The sequence below is a fragment of the Ranitomeya imitator genome, chromosome 1, assembly GCF_032444005.1.
Source record: "Ranitomeya imitator isolate aRanImi1 chromosome 1, aRanImi1.pri, whole genome shotgun sequence".
NCBI lineage: Eukaryota > Metazoa > Chordata > Amphibia > Anura > Dendrobatidae > Ranitomeya > Ranitomeya imitator.
The window spans coordinates 1,219,198,830-1,219,212,950 of NC_091282.1; the positions used below are offsets into that span (position 1 = coordinate 1,219,198,830).

Below are 14,121 nucleotides of genomic sequence, written 5' to 3' on the forward strand. Positions count from 1 at the left end.
CACGGTAACTCCACTTGAACGCAGGAATTACCCGAAAGAAATGAGTAGAGCAAGCCAGGAGGGGGGGAGAGTGTTATGACCTGGTGGTTAGGACATGAATGGACCTGGTGGTCAAGAGCACCCGGAAAGACCTGATAGCTACAAAAACACAGGACAAGCTCTGGGAAGTGGAAACTCTGCTGACCGCAATCCCTAATCCTATCACACACACTAGAAATAGCCGTGGATTGCTCCTAACGCTCCCTATGCAACTCGGCACAGCCTCAGAACTAGCTAACCCTAAAGATAGGAAAATAAAGCCTACCTTGCCTCAGAGAAATTCCCCAAAGGAAAAGGCAGCCCCCACATATATTGACTGTGAGTAAGATGAAATCACAAACACAGAGATGAAATAGATTTAGCAAAGAGAGGCCTGACTTACTGAACAGACCGAGGATAGTAAAGGTTACTTTGCGGTCAGCACAAAAACCTACAAAAAGCCACGCAGAGAGTGCAGGGAAAAAAAAAACCTTCCGCACCGACTCACGGTGCGGGAGGCGCCCCTCTGCGTCCCAGAGCTTCCAGCAAGCAAGGCAATATTCACAATAGCAAGCTGGACAGAAAAAATAGCAAACAAGAAAATAGCAAAGAGGAACTTAGCTTCTGCTGGAGTAAACAGGTAACCAGAACGATCCAGGAGCGAACTAGACCAATAGAACAACATTGACAGCTGGCATGGGGCAAAGATCTAAGTGGAGTTAAATAGAGCAGCCCACTAACGGCTTAGCCTCGTCACCTGTGGAACGAAACTCAGAAACACCCACAGCCACCAGAGGAAGTCCATGGACAGAACCAGCCGAGGTACCATTCATGACCACAGGAGGGAGCCCGACAACAGATTTCACAACAGGAGAGACTGACCATAAGCCCCACCCATTGGACCAGACCGAGCAGATTTGCATACACTGCGGGAAGATTATAAACAGTATTTATGGATCAAAGGTGGGGAGTCGAGGGGTATCAAAAGTACTGGTATGATGCATAGATGACACTAAATTGAATGATATTTTTACATGATATCCCAAAAAAGTGGTGACAGATTCCCTTTAAGGAAGTCCATAGCAAAGTGCTTGAGTGCATGTAAACATTTACCAACCGTACAAGTATAATAAAATGCTTATCTGAACATAATTACCTCGATGGGGAAACCACAATGGACCTGCCTTCTACCCCAATGCGCGTTTCAATGAATTCTTCTTCCACCCCCGGAAACCTGCTTCTGTCTCTCCCTTCTGATACTTCTTCTATGGACTGATACTGACCTTCTGGCACTCCTTTGACTCTGTGTTTGGAATTTACCTTTGTACTACGCTACTCTCTGGTATCTACCCGGCTTGTCTGACCATTCTGCTGCCACCTGGTGGTAGCCTCACTGCAGTTCTGCTGGTCTGCTATGAGCAGGATTCCAGCTCTCTCTCTATTCTGCTGCCATCTAGTGGAGTCTGCACTTACCTGCATGAGTATTCCTAACTGTTGTTAATAGTGGATTCTGCTGCCTTGCTGCTATAAACCATCTAGGGGGCACGGTCCGTAACACCAATATAATTTATTCTGGCTCATAAACATGTGCTAACATTGCAGTTCTTTGTTTTCCCATCTTTCACGTTATCAATATTCATGTTTTTGAAATAAGTCAACAGTTTCAGCAATACAACAATTGTGACCATGCATTATCATTGGTTGTGCATATACATTGATGGGGTGTAGATCTTTACCGTGATTGGATGCTGACATACGGTGTGTGGCATAATACAGGTATGAAATGAGCTGCACTTCTGCTTGTGCCGTCTGCTCTCCGACATCACAAGAATATATTCACAAGAGAAGACTAAATCTACAGAATCCAAGCTCATAAAGGTCAGTGGTCCTGTAATCCCGGGAAGGTCTCCTCCAACTGACATTTCCTTTATATATGTTTTCCCCGTGTTCATGTGGGATTTCTCTGGATAATCCGGTTTCCTTTCACAATCCAAAGTCTGATAGGGAATGTAGTTGTGAACTCCAATGGGATCAGCGATCTGCTCCCTGCACTCATTCTGCATTTTCTACTTAAGAGGCTGATAGCGTGTGGTGCCATTGTTCGTGGAACTAAAACTCCCAGCATAGTCTGATGATCTGTCAGTTTATACTTCAAATTCACATTTGTGATACTTATCACCCACAATTGATAAGTAGTTGCAACGAGTTACGTTTTTGGGGTCCATGTATTGTTAAATTGCATATCTATATGATATTCCATAAACGGAACGCTGTGAGTGACAGCTCAGCCGCCATAGTTGTTCTGGAGTATGATGGACTGTCATTTGTGTGAGTGACAGTCCAGTTACCAATCCGATCCTGGGGAATGCTGGGTTGTGACCATTTTGGCTGACAGCCCTGCAGCTCAACCTGGTTCAGTCTGCGGTCATCTCCCGAGGTGCCTCTCATTCTTTATCATTTGCAAGGTATTTAGCTGGCTTGCGTTAGTAGTCAGTGTCAGTCGTAGCTTTGTTTAACTTACGTGTGTTTGCTTAGCCCTTTGTCTCTTTCCTCTTGTTGCTGGACCGGGGATTTGTCTTTGCTATTCTTGTAGATTATCCCTCCTGCTCTTGACGCTCTCAGACTTCAGGTATCTGACCCCGGACTTGGTCTCTGACTATTTGTTTGTTTTGCTCCTTGTCTTAATGTACCCTTTTGGCTTTTGATCCCAGTCTGTTTCCTGATTACTCCTTTGTCTCACCCCTCTGTACTACGAGCCCTCCTGGTATCTGGCCTCGGACCTCCTGACTACCCTATCTCATGGCTAGTCCATGAGTAGTGACTCAGCGTCACGTAACAGACACAAGTCGTGGCCACTTTTGTAGAGAAGCATGTAGCTTCATTCTGACAATAAAATAACAGATGTGAATCATCACCAATGTGAATGAAGCCTACACAGATGCAATGCTTATCACTGTATATAAATACAAGGTAAATGTATATAAAAATGAACTCACTGTTACACTAAATCTTAGGCTTTTGTGAAAATGAATGTGCCGTATTATACATCAGAATTGTGAAGGTCAGATACTGGGCTATAGATACTATCAGTGTTTCATTTCTGCTCTTTGTCCTGATGGCGCTATTTATGCAATATTTAGATATTCACATTTATAATAAGCAGTATGTTTTCATCTTATTTGTATGTTTAGTATTTCATTAGTATTTGTAATCGAGATTTTACGCTAATAGTAACGCGGTGAGCAAGGCAGAGCTGCTAATTTACGCATCCTGATCGTGAGCGCAGACACCTGAGAGCCGTGGAGTGTCGCTAACACGAAGGTTTCACCCTCAATCCTCTGCGCTAAGAGTAAAGGGACACTTTGCCGTGAATCTCTCCCTCATTCCTCTGCTGCATATCCACGCTATGAGGCCAGTTTCACACGTCAGTGGCTCCGGTACGTGAAGTGACAGTTTCCTCACGTACCGGAGACACTGACTCACGTAGACACATTGAAATCAATGTGTCTCTGCACATGTCAGCGTGTTTTCACAGATCGTGTGTCCGTGTGCAAAACACGGAGACATGTCAGTGTTCGTGGGAGCGCACGGATTACACGGACCCATTAAAGTCAATGGGTCCGTGTAAAACATGTACCGCACATGGACGCTGTCCATGTTCAGTCCGTGTGCCATGCAGGAGACAGCGCTACAGTAAGCGCTGTCCCCCCCACTGGTGCTGAAGCCGCCATTCATATCTTCTCTCCAGCAGCGTTCGCTGGAAAGAAGATATGAAAAATCCTTTTTTTTTTGTCCTCGTGTTTAAAATAAAGATCCCTGTCCCCAGCCCCCTCCCACCCCCTGTGCGCCCCCCCGCTGTTACTAAAATACTCACCCGGCTCCCTCGCAGTGTCCTGTCCTCGCCGCACCTTCTCCTGTATGAGCGGTCACGTGGGGCCACCGATTACAGTCATGAAAATGCGGCTCCACCTCCCATAGCGGCCCCACGTGACCGCATACAGTAGAAGGTGCGTCGAGGACAGGACGCTGCGAGGGGAGGGAGCTGGGTGAGTATTTTAGTAACAGCGGGGGGCGCACAGCGGGTGGGAGGGGGGTGGCGACAGGGATCTTTATTTTAAACACGAGGACAAAAAAAAAAGGATTTTTCATATCTTCTTTCCAGCGAACGCTGCTGGAGAGAAGATATGAATAACCGCTTCAGCACCAGATGCAGGGGACAGCGCTTATCTCTAGCGCTGTCTCCTGCACGCTCCGTGTGGTACCCAGTGGGCACACGTGTGGCACACTGATGTACCATGGGAGCACACGGACACGGATAATTCCGGTACCGATTTTTCCGGTACCGGAATTATCTGGACGTGTCAGACTGGCCTGACAGAGTAGATCCAAGGATCTACTGGCGGGAGCTGGAAGCCTCTTTTTTGCCACTATATTTCCAATCTAATTTGAGTCAATTTATGCGCTAATAACTTGTAAATGCTTCTACTTATCCACGTGATTCGCAGATTCTGCTTTCATGACACATTGCACTTTATGTTAGAAATATATTTAGGTTGATACATTTGATTTAGTTTGTATGAAAAATAAAGACATTTACAGAAAATGTAGAAAAAATATAGTTTTCAAGAGTTTTACCTTTTTATCCTTAGAACTGATTATCTCACATTGTAGTAAATAATTGACATTTACTATTTGTTCACTTTATATTGTATCATATTTTTAACTATAGTTTTTTTTAGCAAAAATAAAGCACCAAACATGGCAGAAATCTTCACAACTATCTACAGAATTAAAGGAAACCATTTAGAAATATATTTTGCAGATATTCCATCTTAATGCTTTAGGAAAGGCCGGCGCAAGCCGTAACCCCTCCCCCCCACGGCGTAGGCGGAGGCCTGCATGACAATGGGGGGGAGAGGGGTAGGAAATAGGATAATGAGGGGGGAGGATTCGGGCCCGGGGGTTTGTGGGATTTTGGGAGGTAACGGTCACTTCCCGCTCTTTGTGGATCCGAGCAGACATACCTCATGATGTTCAGGTTGCCCATTGAAAAAGTTGTGAGTTTGCGCGAGGAGGTGTTGCGGGCTTGTCGTTTGCGGAAGTTGTCATTAAGGAATTTACAATCGCTTCTTGGTAAGCTTAATTTTGCTTGTCGAGTTATGCCTATGGGCAGAGTTTTTTCCAGGCGGTTGTCCATGGCCACGGCAGGAGTTCGTGCCCCTCATCATTTTGTGCGGTTGTCAGCTGAACATAAGGAGGATTTGACGGTGTGGAGTAGTTTTCTGCAGAACTACAATGGCTGGTCATTGTTACAGGAGGGAGTGGTTGATAACGACTCGTTGTATTTGTTTACGGATGCCGCCGGGGGGTCAGGCTTCGGTGCGTATTTTCAGGGTCAATGGTGCGCTGCATCTTGGCCGCCATCGTGGATTTCTTCTGGTTCAGTTCGGAATATCGCGCTTCTGGAAATTTTTCCTATTTTGGTGGCGGTACATTTGTGGCGGCAGGTTTTTCAGAACAGGCGTGTTCGCTTTTACTGCGATAACATGGGGGTGGTTTGTGCAATAAACAATCTGTCGGCTTCGTCGCCCCCTGTTGTGCAGGTGCTGAGACAGCTGGTTTTGGTGTGTTTGAAATTGAACGCGCATGTAACTGCGTCACATGTTCCTGGTGCCCACAATTCCATAGCAGATTCTCTCTCTCGTTCACAGTTCGATCGTTTTCGGTTGCTGGCTCCGGATGCGGAGGTCGTTGGGTTGGAATGCCCTGCAGAACTTTGGCTTGTGGTGTCCGAGACGCGGAGGCGTTGATCAAATCGTCGTTGGCTCCCAGAACGTGGGAGGCTTACCAGGCTACTTGGCTGGAGTGGGTGGAATTGTTGGGGGTTGTTGGGTGTGGGCCGAGTGAGCAGGAGCAAGTTGGAGTGTTGCTGTCTTGGTTGAGTCGGGGAGCTGCAGCGGGTTGGTCTCCTGCTAAGGTTTCACGTGTCATGTCAGCTTTGGCATTTGGTTTTAAGTTACGTGGACAATCGGATTTAACTAAGATTTTTCTGGTGAAGCAGGCCGTAAAGGGTTTTCGGCGGATGCCGCGGCGTTTGGATGCCAGACGGCCCGTGTCTTTCTGCTTGTTGGAAAGATTGGGTGGGGTTTTGCCTTCAGTCTGTGTGTCGGGTTTTGAAGTGTGTTTATTTCGGCTGGCCTTTTCTTTGGCCTTTTTTGGGGCATTGCGGGTTGGCGAGTTGGTTTCACCTAGTAAGAACGTTGTGGGAGGTTTATTGGCTCGCGACGTGTTTTTATCGGTAGGCAGGGTTGAGCTGTGGTTGCGGCGGTCTAAGTCGGATCAGGAAGGTAGGGGTAGTAGGATCGTGTTAGGTGCGGTGCCGGGGTCGGTTATGTGCCCGGTTACCTGTTTGTCACATTTTTGGGATTTGCGGCCTAGTCGTGAACGGTCGTTATTATGTCATATGGATGGTTCATTGCTGTCTCGGTATCAGTTTACGGTGGTTTTTAGGAAGGCGATCGGGTTGCTGGGTTTGGACGGGGGTGGTTTTGCTCCTCAGTCTTCCAGGATTGGGGCAGCAACGGAAGCAGCGTTAGGGGGACTTGGGGTTCCGGCAATTCAGCGCATTGGCAGGTGGCGTTCTGATAGATATCGGAGTTATGTGCGCCCGTGAATCAAGGTGCGCTTGGATAGGTGGGGCGGATTGGCCGGTGGGTTTGGATGTTGATCTGAGTTCTGCTTTGTGTTTTTTCAGGTTCCTCGCCTTTGTTGGTATGGATCTTCGGCCATTCGTATGTCTATTGGGGAGCGCAGCGTGCCGACGTGCGGAACGAAGGGAGGCAATTGGGCTTTGATCGCGAGGTGGCGGTAATTCGTTGGTTGGGTTTTAGGGGGTTGGTTTGGCATAGAGTTTTAAAGGAAATTAATGACGGTGTCCGGCTCGACAGGGCTCCTGACATTTTAGTTTTGCACGTCGGGGGGAATGATTTGGGGGCCCGACCCTTTCGGGATTTGATAAAGGACATTAAGCAGGATTGCCTGCGTTTGTGGGTCATGTACCCCGGCTTGACCATTGTTTGGTCAGAAATTGTGCCGCGAAAAAGGTGAGGAACATGAGGTCATTGGACAAGTTGAACAAAGCTCGGATAAAGGTCAATCGGGCGGTATCCGGTTTTGTGGCTAGGAACGGTGGCGTGGCAGTGCGACATTTCGAACTTGAAAAAGGGGAGGGGTTTTTTTGGTTGGCGGATGGGGTACATTTGAACGCGGTTGGAATGGACTTTTGGGCCCTCGCTATTCAGGAGGGCATTGAACGGGCCATATTTTTTCGGAGTGGTGGGTGTTAGGAGTCGAGTTTCCTCTGCTGCACAGGGGGAATCTCGATCCCTGTCTGCTGCGGTCTCCCATTCTGTACCGGCCGCAGTGGGGCCTGCTCAGTGGAGGCGTCGCTCCCAGCGTCTTGCTGGGACTGATTCTGTGCAAAGGGTTACTGTTGCCTTTTCTGGCTCTCCTGTTGTACCCTGCACTGATCTGCGGCGAGCGGGCTTCTCTGGGACTAAGTCCTTATTTGCACACACTGAGCATGCCCAGGGCAAGATCTCCCGTTGGAGATCGAGGGTCACATGCTCAGGTACTGCAGCACATTCCATTGGTCCTCCAGGAAGGTCCTGAAAGGGCAAAACTTCAGTAGCAGCTTCCTGTGCTGCAACTATATAAACTGCGCATGACCGCACGGCCATGCGCTAGTATTGTCTTGTAAATATGTGTGTGTGTTGTGAGTGAAAGTCGCTCTTTAAATAACCCTCCCTACTGGATGATTGTTCGCGGAAGGTGTATGTTTGCTATCTAGCGCCCGACTTATCCAACAGCACGTAACACACATTACAGCTACCAGTTGCTGTGTCCGCCAGTACGGCGCCGTGCGCTTGCTCTGCGCTTTCCTGACCCAAGTCTGGGTGGTTAGTGGGGTCCGTCAGTGCGGCACCGCACGCACTCTTGTGCCTTTATATTATTTATTATAGTTACCTTATACACCCAGTTGTGGTGTTGTGCCAGCAAGTGGTCTAATCGGACTTCAATCCTGAGTCTTGGGGTTGTGTTCGCTGACTTCTTGCTTGCACTCTATGTGCGGTACCGCGGTCCTGTGACGCAACAGGGTCGCTTCCTTCACGCAGGGTGAGGTTAACCCATGTGTGTATTCCTATAGTACCGCAATATAGTCCGTCTATACTAACAGCAGGGTTTTTACCTGCACGGTGGACCTCGGACTGCGAACGCACCTAGTTTCATATCTTCTTATACTTGGTGCGTTCCGCCAGTCCCTAACATAATACTAGCGCCAAGGTCTGGCTAGTAATGACGGACGATCAGCGTTTACAGCGGTACATCCAGCAGCTGGAGGGAAGGTTGGCGGCTCTTGAGCGTTCAACCTCAGCTGTGGATGTTACTGCTGTCGCTGTTCAGGCTGCAAGTGTGGCTGCAGCTACCTTGTCCACTGCCGCCCCTGTACCGACGCTATCTCGCCTCCCGCTACCAGAGAAATTTTCTGGTGACAGTAAGTCCTGTAGGGGTTTCGTGAGTCAGTGCTCAATACATCTCGAGCTTCTGGCCTCTCGTTTCCATACAGAGCGGGCTAAGGTGGGCTTTATCATATCTTTATTGTCGGACAGTGCGTTGCAGTGGGCTACGCCGCTGTGGGAGCGTGGCGATCATGTGGTGCAGAGTGCTCCGTTATTCCTGAGCACTCTGAAACAGGTCTTTTTGGGACCTCGTGTCACCCATGATACGGCGCTCCAACTGTTGGCATTGACTCAGGGCTCGTCCTTGGTCAGCCATTTTGCCGTCCACTTCCGCACTCTAGCATCTGAGCTGGAGTGGTCGGATAAAGCCCTTATTCCCATATTTTGGAGGGGGCTAGCTGACCACGTTAAGGACGCCCTGGCCACTAGGGAGATTCTCGCCACACTGGAAGAATTAATAACAGTATCTACTCATATTGACCTCTGTTTTCACGAGCGGAGGTTAGAGCGAGCCCAGTGTAGGCAGAGGTTTCGGCTGGCTCCCACCTTCGCCAAACCTTTGGAATCTCCAGCCCAGGCTCCTGAGTCTCATGAACCTAAGGTAGTGTCACGAGCGGGATCTAAGTCCCGGACCGCTCGTACACTCCAGGTTTGCCATATTTGCCAACAGTCAGGACATCTAGCCACCAGATGTCACCAGCGGTCGAGGAAACGTCAGCGTCTAGTGGTAGTAGGTGGAGGTGCACTAGACACGGCGACGTTTGCCTCCAAATTGTCCTTTAAGGGGACAATAACTTTTGGCTCATCCTCCCACTCGGTGGAGCTCTGCGTGGATTCTGGAGCGGAGGGCAATTTTATGTCTTCTGCCTTCGCCCAATGTCACGCAATACCCCTGGTTATGCTATCTCAACCAGTAACGGTACGAGTGGTGAATGGGTCGACACTCCCCGCACAGTTAACACATCAGACCATCCCTTTTACTCTGTCCATGTCACCATCCCATCAGGAGATTATATCTCTGCTCATCATTCCTGAGGGCATTGATGAGGTCCTGTTGGGGATACCTTGGTTACGGTACCACTCTCCTCACATCGAGTGGTCCTCAGGCAGAATTCTGGGATGGGGTGAATCATGTGGGGGTAGGTGTCACCGAGAGTGCGTTCAGGTTGCTACTACAGAGGTACCCGCAGATCTTTCCTCTCTTCCCAAGCAATATTGGTCTTATGCAGACGTGTTCTCCAAAAAGGCGGCGGAGATCCTTCCGCCCCATCGCCCCTATGACTGTCCTATCGATCTCTTGCCAGGTGCGGAGCCTCCCCGGGGTTGAGTTTATCCATTATCTCTCCCGGAGACGGAGGCCATGTCTCAGTACATTCAAGAGAATCTGGCAAGAGGGTTCATCAGGAAGTCAGTGTCACCTGCTGGGGCAGGGTTCTTCTTCGTGCAGAAGAAGAATGGGGAACTACGTCCATGCATAGACTACAGGGGTCTTAACGCTATCACCGTTAAGAACAAGTATCCCTTGCCCTTGATATCCGAGCTCTTCGATAGGCTTCGGGGAGCTAGAGCGTTTACTAAATTAGATCTGCGGGGTGCTTATAACCTGATTCGCATCCGTGAGGGGGACGAATGGAAAACGGCGTTTAACACCAGAGATGGGCACTATGAGTATCTGGTGATGCCCTTCGGGCTCTGTAATGCCCCAGCCGTTTTCTAAGACTTTGTCAATGACATCTTCCGGGATATGCTTTCCACCTCAGTTGTAGTCTATCTGGATGATATTCTCATCTTTTCTCCAGATATTGACTCCCACCGGAGAGATGTTGGCAGAGTCTTCGACCTCCTACGGGCAAACTCTCTTTATGCGAAGTTGGAGAAGTGTATGTTTGAGCAGGAGTCCTTACCTTTCCTGGGCTATATCATCTCCGCCCAGGGATTGGCTATGGATCCCGCCAAACTACAGGCTGTGATGGACTGGCAAGAGTCCCATTCTCTTAAAGCGGTGCAGCGCTTTATGGGGTTCATTAACTATTACCGCCAGTTCATTCCCCACTTCTCAACTCTGGTAGCTCCCTTGGTAGCCCTCACTAAGAAGGGAGCGAATCCCAAATTGTGGTCGGAAGAGGTCTCCAAGGCCTTCACTTCTATTAAGTCCCACTTTGCTAGCGCTCCCATCTTACATCGTCCCGATGTGGATAAGCCATTCCTAATGGAGGTGGATGCCTCATCCGTTGGTGCTGGAGCAGTCCTCTATCAAAAGGATGCTCAAGGTCGGAAGCATCCATGCTTCTTCTTCTCTAAGACCTTCACGCCAGCGGAGAGAAACTACTCCATCGGGGATAGGGAGCTGCTAGCAATAAAATTGGCCTTTTCTGAGTGGAGACATCTTCTGGAAGGTGCACGCTTTCCCTTCCAAGTTTACACGGACCACAAAAATTTGGTCTATTTGCAAACAGCCCAGCGGCTAAATTCTCGTCAGGCCAGATGGTCCTTGTTCTTTTCCCGATTCCACTTTTCCCTTCATTTTCTCGCCGGGGAGAAAAATATTCGTGCTGACGCTCTCTCTCGCTCCCTTATGTCAACTGAAGAGGAGGAAGAGGAGCCTCGGCTTATTGTCCCTTCCGAGAGCCTGAGAACCATAGCGCCGGTTTCGCTGGAGTCTGTGCCTCCGGGCAAGACTTTTGTGCCCATTAATTTGCGACCGGAGGTTCTCTCTTGGGCTCATTCGTCCAGGGTGGGTGGACACTTTGGGACAAAGAGGACATCTGAGCTACTGGCGAGGACGTACTGGTGGCCGCATATGGCCCGGGATGTCAGGGATTATATTCTGGCGTGTGTCTCCTGCGCCAAAAATAAATCTCTGCGTCAAAGGCCAGCTGTGTTGCTCTATCCCTTGCCGGTGGCAAATAGGCCCTGGGAGATGGTCGGGATGGACTTTGTCGTGGGTTTACCCAAATCTCGCGGCTGTACCATCATTTGGGTCATCACCGATCATTTCTCAAAAATGGTGCATTTGGTGCCGCTACCACGGTTACCTTCTGCACGGGCCTTGGCAGCGTTGTTCATTAAACACATCTTCCGCCTACATGGTATGCCAGACAAAATTGTCAGTGACCGGGGTCCCCAGTTTGCGTCTCGGTTCTGGAGAGAGCTGTGTCGTCTTCTCAGTATTGAGTTGAATCTCTCTTCTGCTTATCATCCCGAGACGAATGGGTTGGTAGAGAGGGCCAACCAGACCTTGGTCACATACCTGCGACATTTTGTTTCAGCCAGGCAGGATGACTGGGCATCCTTGCTATCATGGGCAGAGTTTGCACTGAACAACGCCGTAGCCGACTCCACTGGACAAACCCCATTCCTCCTCAACTATGGTCAGCATCCACGGGTACCTGTGCCTATGCCCGTGTCTTCCGCAGACTCCAGGGTGGCAGACTGGGCTGTGGAGGCACGGGATATTTGGGACCGCACTCAGGATGCCATTCGGGCCTCTAAGGAGAGAATGAGGTCCTCCGCCGATGCTCATCGGCACCCCGCTCCGACCTTTGCTCCTGGCGACTTGGTGTGGCTCTCCGCCCGTAACATCAGGCTGCGAGTTGAGTCCACTAAGTTTGCTCCTCGCTACTTGGGTTCCTTCAAAGTGCTCGAACAGGTTAATCCTGTGGTTTATCGCTTGGCTCTTCCGCCACGCCTGGGTATCACCGACACCTTTCATATGTCCCTCCTGAAACCCGTGTACATGTCCCGGTTTTCCGAGTCATCTGCAGGGACATCGGGTTCGTCTTCAGACGATTATGAGGTGAATGCTATTTTGGGGTGCAAGGTGGTACGTGGCAAAAAATTTTTTTGGGTGGACTGGAAGGGTTATGGTCCTGAGGACAGGTCCTGGGAGCCTGCTGAGCACATTCGGGCTCCGCAGCTCATTGCTGCCTTCGAGCATAGCGAGGCCCAGGGGGGGGGACCATAGGGGGGGGGGTAATGTTAGGAGTCGAGTTTCCTCTGCTGCACAGGGGGAATCTCGATCCCTGTCTGCTGCAGTCTCCCATTCTGTACCAGCCGCAGTGGGGCCTGCTCAGCGGAGGCGTCGCTCCCAGTGTCTTGCTGGGACTGATTCTGTGCAAAGGGTTACTGTTGCCTTTTCTGGCTTTCCTGTTGTACCCTGCACTGATCTGCGGCGAGCGAGCTTCTCTGGGACTAAGTCCTTATTTGCACACACTGAGCATGCCCAGGGCAAGATCTCCCATTGGAGATCGAGGGTCACATGCTCAGGTACTGCAGCACATCCCATTGGTCCTCCAGGAAGGTCCTGAAAGGGCAAAACTTCAGTAGCAGCTTCCTGTGCTGCAACTATATAAACTGCGCATGACCGCACGGCCATGCGCTAGTATTGTCTTGTAAATATGTGTGTGTGTTGTGAGTGAAAGTCGCTCTTTAAATAACCCTCCCTATTGAATGTCTGTTCGCGGAAGGTGTATGTTTGCTATCTAGCGCCCGACTTATCCAACAGCACGTAACACACATTACAGCTACCAGTTGCTGTGTCCGCCAGTACGGCGCCGTGCGCTTGCTCTGCGCTTTCCTGACCCAAGTCTGGGTGGTTAGTGGCGTCCGTCAGTGCGGCACCGCACGCACTCTTGTGCCTTTATATTATTTATTATAGTTACCTTATACACCCAGTTGCGGTGTTGTGCCAGCAAGTGGTCTAATCGGACTTCAATCCTGAGTCTTGGGGTTGTGTTCGCTGACTTCTTGCTTGCGCTCTATGTGCGGTACCGCGGTCCTGTGACGCAACAGGGTCGCTTCCTTCACGCAGGGTGAGGTTAACCCATGTGTGTATTCTTATAGTACCGCCATATAGTCCGTCTATACTAGCAGCAGGGTTTTTACCTGCACGGTGGACCTCGGACTGCGAACGCACCTAGTTTCATATCTTCTTATACTTGGTGCGTTCCGCCAGTCCCTAACAGGTGGGGTCTCGGGCCTTTGAGGTTTCAAAGGGCCTCTCGTTGTGGCGGCTGGGGGGAGTCCTGGGAGTTGGTAAAAATTGGGTTTGGGGGATTCATCTTGGCATATGGCTCCTCTGTTTTAGTGTTGGTATCTTTTGAATCTGGTGAATGGTGGTTGGGGAGTTCCGGCAGGGGTGGCCAGATCTCCTGGGATTTTGTACCGTGAACAGTGAACCCTCGTTTGGGTTTTTGGTGCTCCCGAGCCAGGGTTTTGATCGGCTGGGAGTAAATTTGGTGTTATGGATGTTCGCGGTATGGGTTGTCAATCACCAGATTCTTGGGGCTCCAAGGACTCCTTCTAGCCTTTAAAATGTTATTATTTACAATGTATTTATTGTTATATGTTTAATAAAAAGGCTACTGTGGCCTATATCATTCCAAAAGAATTACGGTGGTTGTGTTTTTATTGTGGGGCTGGAATGGTAGTGGGGGAGGCCACGGGTGGGGATAGATGGGTGGAGGAGTTTTACTTTAAAGGACTACTCCGTCGACAATACCAGGGTCATGTATCACAGGGGGTCTTAACAGAAAAACAGGACTCCATAGTTACTACAGATTTAACCCTGTGAGACATTTTTCCC

At 49.6% G+C, this 14,121-nt stretch overlaps 1 protein-coding gene across 1 annotated transcript in view; it reads left to right on the forward strand.

The window, feature by feature from the left end:
* The first annotated feature begins 1,758 nt into the window (after positions 1-1,758).
* LOC138657337 (uncharacterized) overlaps positions 1,759-14,121 on the forward strand; it is a 70,404-nt gene continuing 58,041 nt past the window's right edge. Inside the window, exon 1 of the mRNA XM_069745074.1 lies at positions 1,759-1,896. The gene's annotated coding sequence lies outside the window, so the exon portion shown is untranslated. The remainder of the gene's footprint in view (positions 1,897-14,121) is intronic.